This window comes from Gastrolobium bilobum, unplaced genomic scaffold (assembly GCF_033153095.1).
Source record: "Gastrolobium bilobum isolate Gb01-03AN ecotype WA unplaced genomic scaffold, APGP_CSIRO_Gbil_v1 utg134257, whole genome shotgun sequence".
Lineage (NCBI taxonomy): Eukaryota > Viridiplantae > Streptophyta > Magnoliopsida > Fabales > Fabaceae > Gastrolobium > Gastrolobium bilobum.
Genome location: NW_026897933.1, coordinates 1 through 16,682, shown reverse-complemented (window position 1 = coordinate 16,682; position 16,682 = coordinate 1). Strand labels below are relative to the sequence as shown.

At 39.1% G+C, this 16,682-nt stretch overlaps 1 non-coding gene across 1 annotated transcript; it reads right to left on the bottom strand.

Moving 5' to 3' along the window:
* Positions 1–14,978: 14,978 nt before the first annotated feature.
* LOC133311539 (small nucleolar RNA R71) lies at positions 14,979–15,085 on the bottom strand. Its single transcript, XR_009751562.1, has one exon. It is a non-coding gene; the product is annotated as a small nucleolar RNA R71 (small nucleolar RNA).
* Between the last annotated feature and the right edge of the window lie 1,597 nt (positions 15,086–16,682).

The following is a 16,682-nucleotide window of genomic DNA, read 5'->3' as shown; positions in this document are numbered from 1 at the left end:
TGGCGTACATGCATGTAGTAGGAGAGGGTTTTGGTTGGCACATGGAAGATATGCAAGGATGGAGAGAGATTAGCACATATCAGAATCTCCTTCCCACACCTACACTTAGCGCATGAAAGAGGTGCAAGGGTGGATGGGCTCTTGGGCCAACGTCCCTATTGGTCATAGAGTCCAAAACATTCATCCTACTCAATATCACTTAAGCCCTATAATATTATGTACTCTAATATAGTACCTTAAGGTTTATAATTTGTTACAGTAAATTAATTACATACATTAATAATAATTACTTCCAATAATTCTTATAATAAGTTCACCTTCTATGTTTCAATAAAATTTAGAATACACTCATGACTAAGATGTCTCATATTACATATTTAATTTCCATTGAAATATGAATTGGTTCCATAATTTCATTTAATCTCATCCTAGCTTATACATGAGCATAATTCCAAATTAATTGTCCTACACCTTCCTAATCGTACTCTAAATAGGGTTTAGTTTGAACGGGATGTTACACTCTCCCCACCAAATTTTGAAGTTTGTCCCCAAACTTCGCCTTACCATCCTAAAATTTGTCTAAGCCTAACACTTAGCACCATGATAATATACTCTCACACATACTTCCTATTTAGACTTCAATCTTATTAATTAAGGTCATAACAAAATTCCACATTAATAAGCTTGCAAGAAATTTAATAACCAAAACAACACACCTTACATCCAACATTTCAATAAAAGAATCTTCATCAAATCACAAACTTTCTATCCGAATTTTTACTCATATCATGTTAATGATACCTCTGTATAGTTCGTCAAAACACCCATGTGAGGAAACTTCCTCGAGCTTTCCGCTGTCCTAGGTACCTCAAATGTAATCGACTCCACTGATCAGAGGATCCATTAACCATGTTATGACTTTCCAATTATTGACACAGATTACAATCATGACATAGTTATCAAACATACTCCACCAACACAGACCAAGCTTCCATAAATCAAGTTCACAATGCTCACACTAATTCCTAGCTGTAATTAAATTTGCATTCACAGGACAAATAATATTTTTCGGTATGAGACCTCATGCATGAACAGCACCGAATTCAAAACTCTTCAAACCAATGACTAATCACATCAATTCATGCCGCAATATATTTATCCGATAAGAACCTTTCAAAAATAATAATAGTAATATTTCATGATGTATTTAAACAATTTCAGAATAAATATCAAACTTTTAAACATAAGATTTACAGCAGCGTATTTAAGTCACAGGTTGGATATCGTTTCGATTAAACAACAATTAAACAAAAATCAGAGTGTTCAAGTTAAATTCAACTTTTACATTATGCACTCAGTTTTTATATATGAGGCGTTCATGGGACCATGCAGACATAACAACAACAAAAATAATTCTAAGTGATACTAGCTCGAATGACTTATACAAAATGATTATCAATTCTTAACAAACATGTGCAAAAGATAAGGAAAGTTCATATGAATTGATATCTAGAATTTGAACATACATGCAAATTAATCACGATAATGATTCATCCCAAAATTTAACCTAGAATAATAGAACTATAGACCCACTATTTTTCCGTTTATCGTTCAATCAAATCATGAAATGGATAAATGCATTTTAAGGGTCAATACTTATAGCAGCTAAATATGTATAGGGAATTCAGATACCATGTAGCTCAACTAGAAGATAATGAACATCACTAGTAATTTGGATTATGGCATAAACAAAGTGCACAAAAATACTTTTTGAACAACTTATACGTCAGGCACAGAGTGTTTAATCAAAACATACTTTCTTTTAGTTTACTTTAGCTGACCAAGAAAAATCAAATGTATTTCGGACACTTATTTAACAATGTATACCCGAAACAATTAAATCAATGACCGAGTACAATGCTTTGCTCAACAAGTTCATCTCTAAGTCACTCAGCAAGAAAATAGAATCATATAGTGTTAAGGAATATTTCCAATGACCAAGTGTTTGACAATCTAAATGCAAATATTCATCAGAAGTAGTGAATTGACTTGACCAATTTAATAAAGCAGTAACACATATACGTATTCTCTTATTCAACTTCCGTTGGTTTATTTTTAGGTGCTACCAAAAATCAATAATTACATGTTTTCGCAAAATTTCTTCCCTTTTTATACATGAGGTTTATAATTCGACAACATACGAGTTCTATAACTGTAGACAAGTCAAAATTCAATAAGACCTAGGATAGACACGTCATTGTAAAGATAACAGGGGGGTTGGATAGACTGTAAAATAAAATTAGACAAATCCGAAAATCAACTCAAGGGAAGTCACACATACCAAGAAGCTATGCACGGTTCTTTCATGATATAAACTTGATGCACCCTTTTAAAATAATTTTTTCCATAGAGATAACTAATATTCATGACAGCGTAACACTTTAAATTCTAGGAAGGCTTCTATGATTCTCAAGTTTTATTTCGTTGGATAATTTGATATTTGATAACGGAAAAGTTTCACAAGGAATCGAGAAGGAGACAAAATTTGAAAGCATACAAATGAAGATAACGAATCAGCCAAAGGAAACAAAATAAAATAAAGACTCAGTGAAACGAGACCATTCAAAGCATGCCCAATTGTCTGTTCAGTCCAGTATATTTTTAAATTTAATTCAGGTAATCTTTCTTTATTTGTTCATGCAGTATTCTTGCAACGTTTAACATCTAGACCTACAACTTCAACAGTCACCAAAAAGAAAACTTAATATAATCAGATGCAAGTTTAAAAGTAGTTACATCACACAAGGCAACCTAACACGTAGGAACTAGAATGACAAATATCCCTCACTTTGTTTAATAGCTTCTTTCTCAAGAATGATGTCGAGTGCTAATTCACCATTAGAAAAATTTGTAATGGCAGCAGACCCAGATTTTAAGTCTTAATTAACTCTTATCCTTCTATCCCAGGGCGTTAATTAAATCTTCTTAGACAGATGTTCTATTCCTACGTAATTTGTCTTCGTACAGTTTGAAGGTCAAACAATAAACCTTCTGAAGGCTAGTTATCTACATTAATTATCATGGTTATATCACAGCTACACAATCAGTTATAAACCTTGTGGAAGTAGTGGAAGGAACAATGATTTCTATTATCTAACAATGTAATACAATTCCAACACACAAGAAAAGTCGTAGATCATAAAAACAAAGACAATGTTACAGTCTTAATTAACACTAATACTACGTTCTAGGAGCATTAATCATATTTACTTACATAATTATCCTATCCCTAAATTAATTTTCATATTTATGTCACTGCTACTATTCTTGAACACATTAACTACTTACGCAAAACAAAGTTAGTGGAGAGTAACAATTTCTACTATTCACTAGACAACAGCCACGTCATACAAGCAATGTCATAGTTCGCTAAGGCAATTATTTACAGCAATAATTCGGCACGGTTCAAGGCATCACTTTATTGAACATTATCTCACGCATAGAGAGAATTAAAACCTTATGAAATTCATAGAGAATAGGATTGACAATTAACTAGTAATGCAACCAGCAATTTAATATTTCACACAGAGTATTTCAAACACAAGTGTATCCCGCGATAACCATAATTGTGCACACACATCGTACGTGGTAGTGAGTTGATCAGGCTCACTCCTAGTATTGAGGAGTGCATAACCATGCTTAACACCGGACACCACAAATACCATCAACACAAAGAATAATGCAGAAACAGCTAGCAAGCAATTCAATAATCACATTCCAATATCAGCAGTGAAACAGTGTACTTTTAACACGCAGCAAGACAACCAATTCACAGTTATAAACAAATAGTAATAATTCAGTGACTATGCCAACAACCAACATATTCAAGCAACAAGCATTCAACAACCAAGTACAAACAGCAAACAATTCATTAAAAACAGACACCTTGAATCAAAACTGCTCTGATACCAATTAGTGTAACACCCTCTCTTGTAGGCCTCCAAGAAAGTTGTTTGCTAAGCGGAATTAGAGTTCTTTAATAGTATTTTAGAGACTGAAAAAAAAATTCGCTTTTACATTGCCAATTAAAACAAAAGAGGGGATCTGGTTGATTACAAAAATCAGAGTACACAAAATTTCTTAAACTTATTAAAAATATAAATTTCCTGATAGACCTTTCTGTCTTTATAAATTCGTATAAAATCCAGTTCAACGATTCAAAAATATATTCTTTGTAATCTGGAAACTAGACATCTGGGGCTTCACGTTCATATAAAATAATAGTGATTTGGAGTTCGTTTGCCCCTCGAAACATAACTCGCAAAATGAGCGATAAAACAGTGAAAATATCACAAACGTCCTGGCTGGTAAAATTCATAATAAATCGAGCTTTCAGAATTTCTTTACAAGGTTTATATATAATGAAACTAGACACCTAGGGCTACGCGTGCATATAAATTATAAGAAAATCGGAGGTCCGTAGCCCCAGTACGACAACTTACAAAGTGCTCGCAAAGACTTTTCAAAACACAGCATTTAGATAACATGACAAAATCCTTTTCGCAAACGTTTCAACATCTGTTTCCAAAATACTTGCTGGTCATACAATCGTAATGCAATAATAAAATCAGAGTTCACAGTAATACAAGCTTCTCAATTTCATACAGTCATCCATAAAATATCACATCAATAGCAGCATGCCCAAACAGTAGAAGCCAACAACAAATATCCAAGTCCTCAAAAGTTTTTACGTCCTCCTACCATTTTGTAAAAATAGTTGTAAAAATAGCAGCCCCAAAGGGGTGAGAGAAAATTCCAGTAGTGTGGCAACAAAACCATAGTGCAACAATATCAACTATGCACAAAATCATAAATAGTCGCACCTAACATATATATATACAAGAGAAATCCAATCAGAAATGTTACTAGCTATTACTATAATTTTACCGACAAGTTTCCCATGCTCAAATACTTCTGCACCCATACGGCCATTAGAGCCCCTTCTCAAAAATATTCTGATTTTATTTTATTCTTTACCAACGTTTTACAACAAGGTTTCTCAAGTTTCCTAAACAAAACAGAATCGGTTTTATCTACATAAAACACTAAGGACAATTTATTCCAAAATCTCTCCTAGTTCATGCATGATGCGCTTACAATAAAAATTTGGGGTCAAGGCATGTTGTCTTTAACATTTAATTTATAGGATAATAGATGCACTAACTCATAACAATACAGCCCCACATTTTATAGGAGATCATTTCGAAGTTTATTTCTTTTACTATTTTAACTATGACCCAAGGTACTCAATAAGGTAGAAATACTAACGGCTAAAAAATATAAGGCCGCTCCCCATTATGCATCTGGTTCAATTTAGTTTGGCATTAGATTCATGACTTTTATTCATATATTCCACTTCTCTAAGAATTTTGTGCCTCAAATTACAAGAGTGACCAGTTCAGAATTTATTTCCTATTATTATTATAATTTATCAACAAGTTTTCCACGCCTCTAACCCTCATTCTTTAATCGGGCTTCATCACTCTTTTACTAATCAATTTTCTGACTTCATAGCATTTTAACATCTTGTTAATAATAATAAATTCCAGGGTTTCCCAACACATTTTAACCGATTCAGATTTTGACTAGAATTTACATGTACAAAAATAAATTTAGTTGCATAACCTTTTCGTTAAAGCTTATATATATTTAATTCAACGTATCATCTCTTAAGATGCTTGGTGTGCTAAAGGCTCACAACATGTAGTCCTCAAAGGCAAGAACTTGGGAACCCAACTCACCCCTTCTAGAGCGCACAAAGGCGACAGCTGAGCAGAGAGCAGCCCCACATTTTCCTAGGCTCCAAAAGACCGGTTTCAACTGCATGCAAGGTAGAGAAGGCTTCAAGCATCGCTTGGTCCATTGCATGCAAATTGGAAATTTTAATCAGAACCAATCCATGGAAGGAAATAAGAAACAGCGAAACAACACTTCACCTCTTAGAAGGGGGTCACGGGCGAACAAGCAAGATGGACGAGAACATGATTCTGAGTTTGGTTGTCTCACCGTGTGGCTTCACGGATTAGAGGAGAGAAGGAAGAGTGCATGCAAGGAAAGAAGACTTCAATCACTGCTTGGTCATGTTCAATCATATAAAGGAAAACAAGAACGGAGATAAACATATCCCCTCCTCACTTGTGATGTTCAGCCGAATGTGAAAAAGGAACACTAGAGTAGTGAGGATGTTTCCTCTTTGATCCTAAGCGCACGGTTTAGAGGGAAGTTGGGATGGCTGTGTTTTCTGTCTTTTGTTCAAGGGATTGCGAGCTCAGTTTTTCGTTTTGGTGAGTTCCTTGTAATGCGAAAATGGAAGATGATAATTAAGCTTTCTGTTTCATTGTTGGTTCACGCGTATGTGTAGTGATCAGTTCTTGAGTAATGGAAAATGAATTCTGGTTCAAAAAGAAGGTTTGGCCGAACGTGAAGGGTGAGTCAAGGATTCCATGATTGTGTAGATGGCTCACATGCAAGGAGATGGACGGCTAGAGGCACACATTCAAGGGATTTGGGAGGCCATGTGGTGCGCATGCAAGAGGCTTGGAGGATGGTGGCTGATGTGAATTGCTGAAGAGAAAGCCAAGTCAGAATTTCTACCCATAGGTTGCATAGATGACAAAAGCTGAATGAGTTAGGTAGTGTAGCAAGAAATCAGCTTGCTTTCTCTATATCCTATACGCATGCAAGGGAGATACAAAGGTAGACAAGCTTTGACATGTGGTCCTTCCAAGTGTATAGGTGGCGTACATGCATGTAGTAGGAGAGGGTTTTGGTTGGCACATGGAAGACATGCAAGGATGGAGAGAGATTAGCACATATCAGAATCTCCTTCCCACACCTACACTTAGCGCATGAAAGAGGTGCAAGGGTGGATGGGCTTTTGGGCCAATGTCCCTATTGGTCATAGAGTCCAAAACATTCATCCTACTCAATATCACTTAAGCCCTATAATATTATGTACTCTAATATAGTACCTTAAGGTTTATTATTTGTTACAGTAAATTAATTACATACATTAATAATAATTACTTCCAATAATTCTTATAATAAGTTCACCTTCTATGTTTCAATAAAATTTAGAATACACTCATGACTAAGATGTCTCATATTACATATTTAATTTCCATTGAAATATGAATTGGTTCCATAATTTCATTTAATCTCATCCTAGCTTATACATGAGAATAATTCCAAATTAATTGTCCTACACCTTCCTAATCGTACTCTAAATAGGGTTTAGTTTGAACGGGATGTTACACAAAGTGACCGTATCTCGAACGAAACGCGGTCTTAGGGACATCTTCCGGCTTCACCCGAATCTGATGGTATCCGGACCGGAGATCAATCTTTGAATACACGCAAGCACCCCTAAGCTGATCAAACAGATCATCAATCTGAGGAAGGGGATACTTGTTCTTGATCGTCACCTTGTTTAACTGCCTGTAGTCGGTGCACAATCGCATTGTCCCGTCCTTCTTCTTTACAAAAATGACCGGTGCTCCCGGATGAAATCTTTCGCTGAAAGATCCTCAATATGCTTCTTCTGCTCAGCCAACTCCGGTGGCGACATCCGATATGGAGCTAATGAAATCGGCCCCACACCAGGCAACAAATCAATGGAGAACTCTATCTCCCACTTTGGCGGAAACTCAGGGATCTTCTCAGGAAACACCTCGAGGAACTCCCCTACCACAGGAATGCCAGTGATATCCTCCTGTGTCCCACTCACCAAACCTCCTAACATGACATAACCAAATACCCCTGCTCTCAAGGACTTCCTAGCCTGCAGCAATGAAATATATGGTGAGGAGCTAGTTGTGGAATCACACAGAGACATCACCACGCGCTTTGCACAACAATCAATCAGTGCACATTTTCTCGACAACCAATCCATGCCCAGAATAGTCTCCTAGTTGGCCATCGGCAATCCTATCAGATCCGTCGAGAACTCACGGCCGTCCCACTAAAACGCTACATCGCGATGTACAGTGGTAGAATCACATATTTCTCCGGTGGCGGTAGTCACCCGCAACGATGGAGAAAGCACAGACATGGGCAACTCAAGCCCCAAAGCAATCGGGGTAGCAACAAACGAATGCATAACCCTAGAATCAAACAATGCATCAACAACAATACCACCAATAGACATAGTACCTCTAACAAGGTTCGGAGCGCGGTCCGACTGCTGCCTATCCAAGGTGTACACACGCCCAACAGAAGGTGGCACCGCAGGTGCCGAAGTAGAAGCCATCGAAACCATCTGCAAAGGAACTGCTTGAACAGCTGCAGCTATCGCCGTCGACGATGGACAGTCTCTAGAGAAGTGGCCCTCCTTGCCACACTGGAAACATATCAACTGACCCGAAGCACAACGACCAGCATGCTTATTTCCGCACCCCGCACATCTCGGAGTGGAAGGAGGCCTAGCAAAACTCCCCTGCTGTGAAGCAACCCTCTTGAACTGACCAGGCGCCTGCCTAGTCGCCAACTGTTTACATTTGCCCTTCCCAGCAAACTTCCTGTCCTTCCAAGAAGTAGGAGCAGGAGTGGAACTAACAGTCCCCTTGGTCTCGTCGACCTTGGCCCTCTTGGCCTTGCTCGCTATGCATACATCCTCAAGGTCCTTACACTGCTGAACCAGTGTACCAAAATCCCTCGAAGTAGCTCCAGCAGTATGCTCAGCAATCACCTCACTAAGTCCTTTGTGGAACTTAGCATCCAGAAACATCGGAGTAGGAGGAACCATCTGGAAGTGCGCAAACTTCACAAGCTCATTAAACTTGGCAGGTACTCTTCAACAGACATCGAGCCCTGAACCAATCTATCAAATTCCCCCTGCTTCCTCTCCTGCGCATCGTAGGGAAAGTACTTGCCCAAAAAGCATTCCTCGAAGAATGGCCACGTCATGACATGACCCTGCATCTCAAAAGCACGAGAGGTGTTCGTCCACCACTCATGGGCATCGCCCTCTAGCATGTAAGTCGAGAACATCAGCTTCTACGGGTCTGTACACTACATGACCCAGAATATCTTGTCCAGCGCCCGAAGCCATCTTGCTGCAGCAATAGGATCCAAAGACCCATCAAACACAGGTGGCTTATGCTTCCTGAAAGCATTCAGCCGACGATCAATCACGTCACGATCCTCAGCATGCCCTACCAAGGTCTCCATCGTCTCAGCGACATGAGTAGCACTTCCAATGTGACTGAGGCTCTCATCCTAACCACTAGGTGGAGGCGGCGGCGGCGGTGGAAACTAACCTACAGCAGGACCAGCCCTCATCTCTTCCAACATGACTCTCATCATTGTCATGTTCGCCATCCTGTTCGCCTCGAGAACATCCTCAGTGGTCCTCCGGTTCGCTTCACGAACCTCTTCTGCGGCTATCCGGTTCGCCTCGCGAATAGCGTCCATCATTTTCGCGTTGGCCAATCTAGTGGCCTCCTGATCGGCTAACCTAGGCGCCTGCATGTCAGCCAATGCAGTCAGGATAGGATCGGGTTGATCCTCAAAAGTCTCTCGTGTTCTCCCGGACCTTACCATGACTCTGCACAAGTTACACAAATTATGAGTTGATCAGGCCCACGCAATGTGATTACATATGCATTATCATAATAAAATTCGACGGAGTAAACACACAAGACAGACACAACCAAACATCCTTGCTATTGCAATACGTACAGGATTTTCCCTCGAACCAGGCTCTGATACCATAAATGTAACACCCCGTATATATCCGGTAATGTTATCATACTATCGTATTAAGCTGCGCTAAATTAAAATGCGGAATATCTTTTTCTTTTAAATTATGAAGTCATTATCATTACCAACTTGCTTATTAATTAATTTATAAAACGTCGCCTGTATGCAATTGCAATAAAACAGCTAACTGAAATACCTCATTAATTAAAATAACATAATGTATGTCTCTAGTCACGGAACTACAACACGTAGACCGGACCAACTATCAGTTTATACAACTCAACTCAGAAGTACTAACAACATAGTGGCATGGACAACTCCCATGCTCACCCAAATAAGGCAACAAAGCCCAACATAATTCTCAACATCAACAACATAATAAAAATGGCGGAAAACATAAACAGCATCCAATCCAGTCATGCCAGCATATAATATATAACAGCAATAATCATCAGCTAAGCTCTGGCCTCCTGCCGCCAGAGGCATCAGTCACCATACTACCTGAACCTGAAATAAGCATTCCCCAAACGTGGGGTGAGATCTCTAAACAAGAAATCTAAGTAAGACAAGGGGCCCTCAAGGATCTTCCACCCCAAGCTCACTTACATGTGCAGTATAAGTTCAAAAGCAGTTTATCATCATCAGTTATAAAATAGTGCAATGCAGCAGATAATCATGTCATGTGTGTCAATACTATTCTACTGGCCAAAGAAATGTAGGATTTATATACGTCTAATACCCACACATAGTGCAAGACGCCACTTGCATCCACCCCGGATAACCATCTTGTATGACGCCACATACTCAGGCTTACCGTCAAGATGGAACAACACATGCATATTAAAAGCCATTACACATAAAGCTCAACAACATTTCAAATATTCAAGCATGTAACACAGCATGCATATAACCATACCCCCATGGGACATGGTGGAACCACAACATGGCTAAACCGAGGACACGAAAGCTTACTTTTCAAGCTAACACCCAAAGCCAAGAATCCACAGCTCAAGTCCAACACACAGCAGATCACAATCTGATATGGACCAATAAGAAATCAATAAACATGCACTACAAGCATACATCATAAAGACAACGCCTTTCTTACGTTTTACGTCTTAAAGCTTCCCACAAAGCCATAAGCCCTTAATCCATTGATTCTGACTTAGTTAAGTAATTATAGAAGTTCAACTTCATCAATCTAGGGTCCACAAACCCTCAAACATCAGTTCTGGATGAACAGTACGCTACTATTCCTCGCAAACCCAGAATATCCGGATATTTCTCGGGGGCATATCCGGATATCACATATCTGGATATTTTTCGGGGACATATCCGGATATCCAATATCTTGATATTTCACATCCCATATCCGGATATCCAATTTCCAGAGAAATATCCGGATATTTCGTGACAGAATGCAGTTTTGCATTTTCGCGAAGATATCCTTCCAAGGTTCCATTTTTAACACTTTCAGAAGCTTAAACATGCATCTTTAGGTCCATTTATGTTCATATGACAGTTGGTTACTTGTTTAATGCATTAAACATACCAAGACATCAATTTTAACCTATTAAACTCATGAAAAAGGTTGGTACAACTTACCAAAAGCTTAAACTCAGCAAAAGGGGTGTCCTTGAAGCTCACTACCAACTCCAAAGGTTCTGACTTATAGGGTGCACGAAAATACCATCCAAGCAAGGATCTTTCTTCACAAAGATTGCTCCTTGGAGCTCCAACAACCCAAGGAAGCACTCCTACACCAACCAACTCAGAAACATCCTCTCTCCCTCACACACACAGCCCTCTCAAACTCAGAAAAGGCACCTAAAGCACTCACCCATGCTCACACTCAAGTGTTTACTTGATCAAGAAGAGAAACAATGATATAAAGTGTTTACTTGATGGTGTCTTTGGTGAGAAAATGAAGAAGAAAGCCTTAGGACCAAGTGGGGAAGGAGGCAGCAGCCCAAGGCACAAAAACTCACGTAGAGTGGCTGAAGAATCAGCCTAGGGTTTAGTGCCAAGCACTATATATAGGCGATTAAGTCACTAACACACAGTATTAACTTTAATTGCTACGCTTAGCATTTTAATCCCAAACTTTGGATTCTTAACCTACTCAATTTTACAAGAATTATCATATTTTTCTTATAATTTTCGGAGCACCTTTCCGGTACGCGCTTTTCATAGCCAGTACCAGTTTCTGGCACCAGTTCTCATTATTTTAACTTGAAACTCGTTTTACAAGTCCTACATATTATTCTAGTAATTATCATGCACTTATTATAATTTTCCGGGATACTTTTTCGGTACGCATTTACACTGACTAGCAGAACCAGTATCTGCACTTTTCTTCCGAAAAATGATTTTCAGCATTCTTACTCACTTACTATAATTATTAGAGCCTCATAATAATTATTAGGGTCAATTATGGAATTATTTCCTAATTTCACATAATTAATTAATTAACTTCCTTAATTAAAGGTGCGGGTTCTTACAAATGTCATCCCGATTTCTCTGGTTTACAGATAACCTGATCCCTTACAGAGATTTGACGAATTCCTTCAGCTTATCACCCTAGGCCTATGCTCTTTCAGGACATGCCCAAAAGTATACCTATGAGTCTCCATGTTTCAGGCAGACGAGGTATTTATCAAAACATGCCTTCTATAACACAGTCTAGGTGACAACTTATGGTCTAAGGAAAGACATACCTAAATATTAAGAGATTGCTCTAATGATACTTTTGTAAGATTTCCTCATAGAGTCTCTTTGTGGGTCTGTTCAGTACAAGTGATGATACGTAAATTCGTTCCCATCTAAGCCCATTTTGATGGCAAAATACCATACGTTCCCTCATCTGATGAGCAACTTCAGCATGAAAATCACTTGTTTTACACATTTGTGACAAAAACACAGTGGGGGAACGGATGGTAACGTATTCCTTTAAAATATATTAAAAGGGGAACGAACTGAGACGCATTTAATGCACCTGCTCCATTCATTTAATGCGTCTGCACACTTTGCAGGTAACGTAGAGTTAAAGACTTCTAAAAAGCAAGGCGGTGCACCAACTGAGCAGCTGGAAACGTGAAGAGCAGAGAATCAAGAGTTCTCATTGGCTGAAAACAGAAGCAAAACATGGGAAGGTCTGCAAACAACGGCTAATCATCACCAAATCCTGTTCCATTCAGCAATTCACGCAAGCTTCACACTCTGCTGCCACAGTCTCGTCCCCTCATTCAAGCAACTAGCTCCAAAGGAATTACAGTCTTGCCACTCCTCTTCCAGCTATAAATAGGACCACCCTCACACAAAAACATCATTGAATCCTGGAGGGTTTACAGTCCGAAAGGAAAAGATCAATTAGTAGTAGTAACTTAGTTTAATTTTAAGTTGTAACTGTAGTTAAGTGACAACCCTTCTTCTCTTCTCTGTAAACAACCATCAACACTCCTTACGAGCAAATACCCATCTTTCTCCATTTTATGTTTCTTTTTGTAAACTGTCTTTTAAATTAATATAAGTGTTTTTCTCTTCGTTCCAATCGTTATCTCTTGACTGAATCTGAGGTCTATGTGATCTCAGTTGAGAATAATTATGTTTAAACTATCAGCCATGAGCTGAACTATCTGTGGAACGGGTAAACTGTGAAACTCTTAAAGAACTGTTTTCAAACTCTTGACCAGAGCTTTTTGAATTTCTTTGGCTAAGTAAGCTATATTCATTGTGCGCCAATGGAAATTGGGTACATACTGAGAAAGGAAATTCCATAAGGAAGGGATTTCAGACAGCTTAGCCATTGGGGGAAGGTAGATGTCATGGCAAAAACGCTACTGGTCACCTTTGAAATAAGGGGCCAACTCGTCCATTTTAAGGTTCTGAACTAAGTACCTGTTGGAGTCAAGGGAGCCATAGGAATATGGAAACTTGTGAGCCATCTAGACCATGAGCTGAGGAATCAGAGTTGGCAGGCAAAGAAACTGGGACAAAGCCAAAAGGTTCTAAGTCTTGAGCAGAGAAAACAGCTCATTTAAGAGTGAAGCAGTAAATTTGTTCCTTCTGTTAAACTGTTTTAACCACCACCCTGTTGTCTCTTGATTATAGTTATTTCTGTTTTAGTATTTTTTATTTTATTTAGTACTTATAAAAACTCCAATGATTATTATCTCACCTTCTTCTAAACAGGAAGGATCACATACATAACGCAGCGAGCAACTGTTTGCCATCAGATTGAACCTACTGTTCCTGAGGAACGTTGTCAAGACAGTAGGGAACGTTTGACCAGATAGTTCATTTACTAACTTTTCTTCTCATTTTCACTCTTTATAAACAGTGATAAAACAATAATTAGCACTCTATCCTCGTGGGAACGATAATTTGGACATTAATACTCCCTTTATTACTTGATGCGTGCACTTGCGCACTTGGGTTGGAACTAAGGGACGAATCTGTGTTCTGCAAGAACAGAGGAACGTCCCCTATCAGAACTTATATTTTTCCACCATCAGCAAACCACCCAACAAGTTTTTGGCGCCATTGCCGGGGATAGAAACACTAACTGTTGTTCTTATCATTGTTTTCTAACACATATACTGTATATCTGACTTTACTTTTATATTTTTATTTTATTTTCTCTTTATCACTGAATCTGTTGTGCATATATATACCATGTGCTATTGGTTTATGAGTGAAGAGTTTGAAACAGACTCTGACCACTCCATTGAAGCATCTGAGTTTCTCTTTGATCCTGAGCCAGAACGTACACTCCATAGGAGAAGAAGGAACCTCAGGGAAGAATTTCCTGAAAACATGGTTGATCACAATAATAACAATGAAGAGGTTGCCCCTGAACAGAACTTCAGAACTTTGGCTGCTCCTTTCAGGAACAGACCAGATAGGGGAGTAATCCTTCCCCTGTAGCACTAAATTTTGAACTAAAACCTATCATGTTCCACATGATTAGGGAAGCAGGGGTCTTCAATGGACTCTCTGCAAAAGATCCTTACACACACCTCACAACATTGCAAGATATTTGTGATAATTTTAAAGCTGAGGGTGTAACAGAGGAGAGCATGAGAATGAGGTTGTTCCCTCACTCCTTGGGCTTAAAAGCTAAAACATGGATGAAAACTCTCACCCCTAGATCAATCCACACATGGGAAGAACTTTCTAACAAGTTCATAGAGAAGTTTCTCCCAATGTCTCGACAAGCTGATGTTAGAGCTGAAATCTCTAACTTCAGAATGTTTCATGGAGAAAATCTCTATGAAGCATGGGAGAGATACAAGGACATCATAAGAAAATGTCCAAACCATGGGGTAGATAGTTGGGGAGTGTTTCAATCTTTCTATAAGGGACTTGACCATACTTCTCAATCTCACCTAGATTTTGCTGCAGGAGGATATTTCTTTACATGAACACTTGAATCAAGGTACAAAATCATAGAAGGGACTGCTGAAAGATGTCTCCAATGGCCAATAGACGGAGTGAGCCCAGTAAAGAAGCCAGGCATGCTAGAACTAGATAAAAAAATAGCCATGGAAGCCCAGCTGGAATCAGTCATGAATGAAGTGAAGAACTTGAGAGCTGACCAAGCAGCACCAAGAATGGAAGTCTTACAACTCACAGCAACTGAAACAGAACCATGCTCAGCCTGTGGTGACCTTCATGACACAACAGACTGCCCATCCACTGCATTGGTGTGTTATGCAGAAAATTTTGGCAATAGGAACTTCACCAGAGACAATCAACAAGCAGGACGAAATACACATTCAAGCCCTGGAGGAAATATCATTAAGGATCAGAACCACAACACCCAATGGAGGCCACCCATTAACCAGAGACCATTTAACAACAATCAGCAGCAGTATCAGCAAGGTAGCAGCAGTGGGACATTTGAACAAAGGAGAAACAACTACGTTCCGTTCCACAGAGATGACCAACGCATCAACACCCTGGAAAATTATGTCAAGGAATATGTCACCAGGAATGATGCAGTGGTCAGGAACATCGAGTCTCATCTGGGGCAGATTGCTGCCAACCTTCAAACTAGAACACAAGGATCACTAGCAGAGAATACTGACGTTCCTTCAACAACCAAGCCAAAAGTAACACCTATCTCCCCTTCAGAACAAATCAAAGCTGTCACCTTAAGAAGTGGGAAAGCCACAGCACAACCCACAGTTCAACCAAAGGAAAAGGAACAGACTGAAGCATCTGAAGCAGCCCCAAAAGCACAGCAACAATCACCAGTCACAGATGAACAGAACCCAGAACCTGAAAAGGAAGCCAACAGCCAACCAATCAGTCCAACTCAAAGCAGGCAAATATCAAAAAAAATTTCGTTCCCTCAAAGAACAAAAAAGCAACAGGAGGATAAGCACTTTGGAAAGTTCCTGGACATTTTAAAACAACTTCACATCAACATTCCTCTGGTGGACACACTAGAACAGATGCCCAGGTACGTAAAATTCATGATAGATTTTCTCTAAAAAAAAGAGGAATAACGGATATGAGACTGTGAAAATGACATAAGAGAGTTGTCAGTACTTAGGCAGACTCCCACCTAAGCTTCAAGACCCAGGAAGCTTCACCATTCCTTGCATTATAGGAGACACGTACCAAGGGAAAACCTTGTGTGATTTAGGGGCCAACAGCAATCTCATGCCCCTATCTGTCTTCAAACAATTATTCACTGGACCAACTAAACCCACCACGGTGACTTTGCAAATGACAGACAGATCCATCGTCAAGCCAGAAGGGAAGATTGAAGATCTGCTAGTCAAAGTAGACAAATTTATCTTACCCGCTGACTTCATCATTCTGGATTATGAAGCTGACGTTGACGTTCTCATCATTCTGGGTAGACCGTTCCTAGCAACTGGAGGAGCAGTTATCAATGTACAAAAAAGGGAACT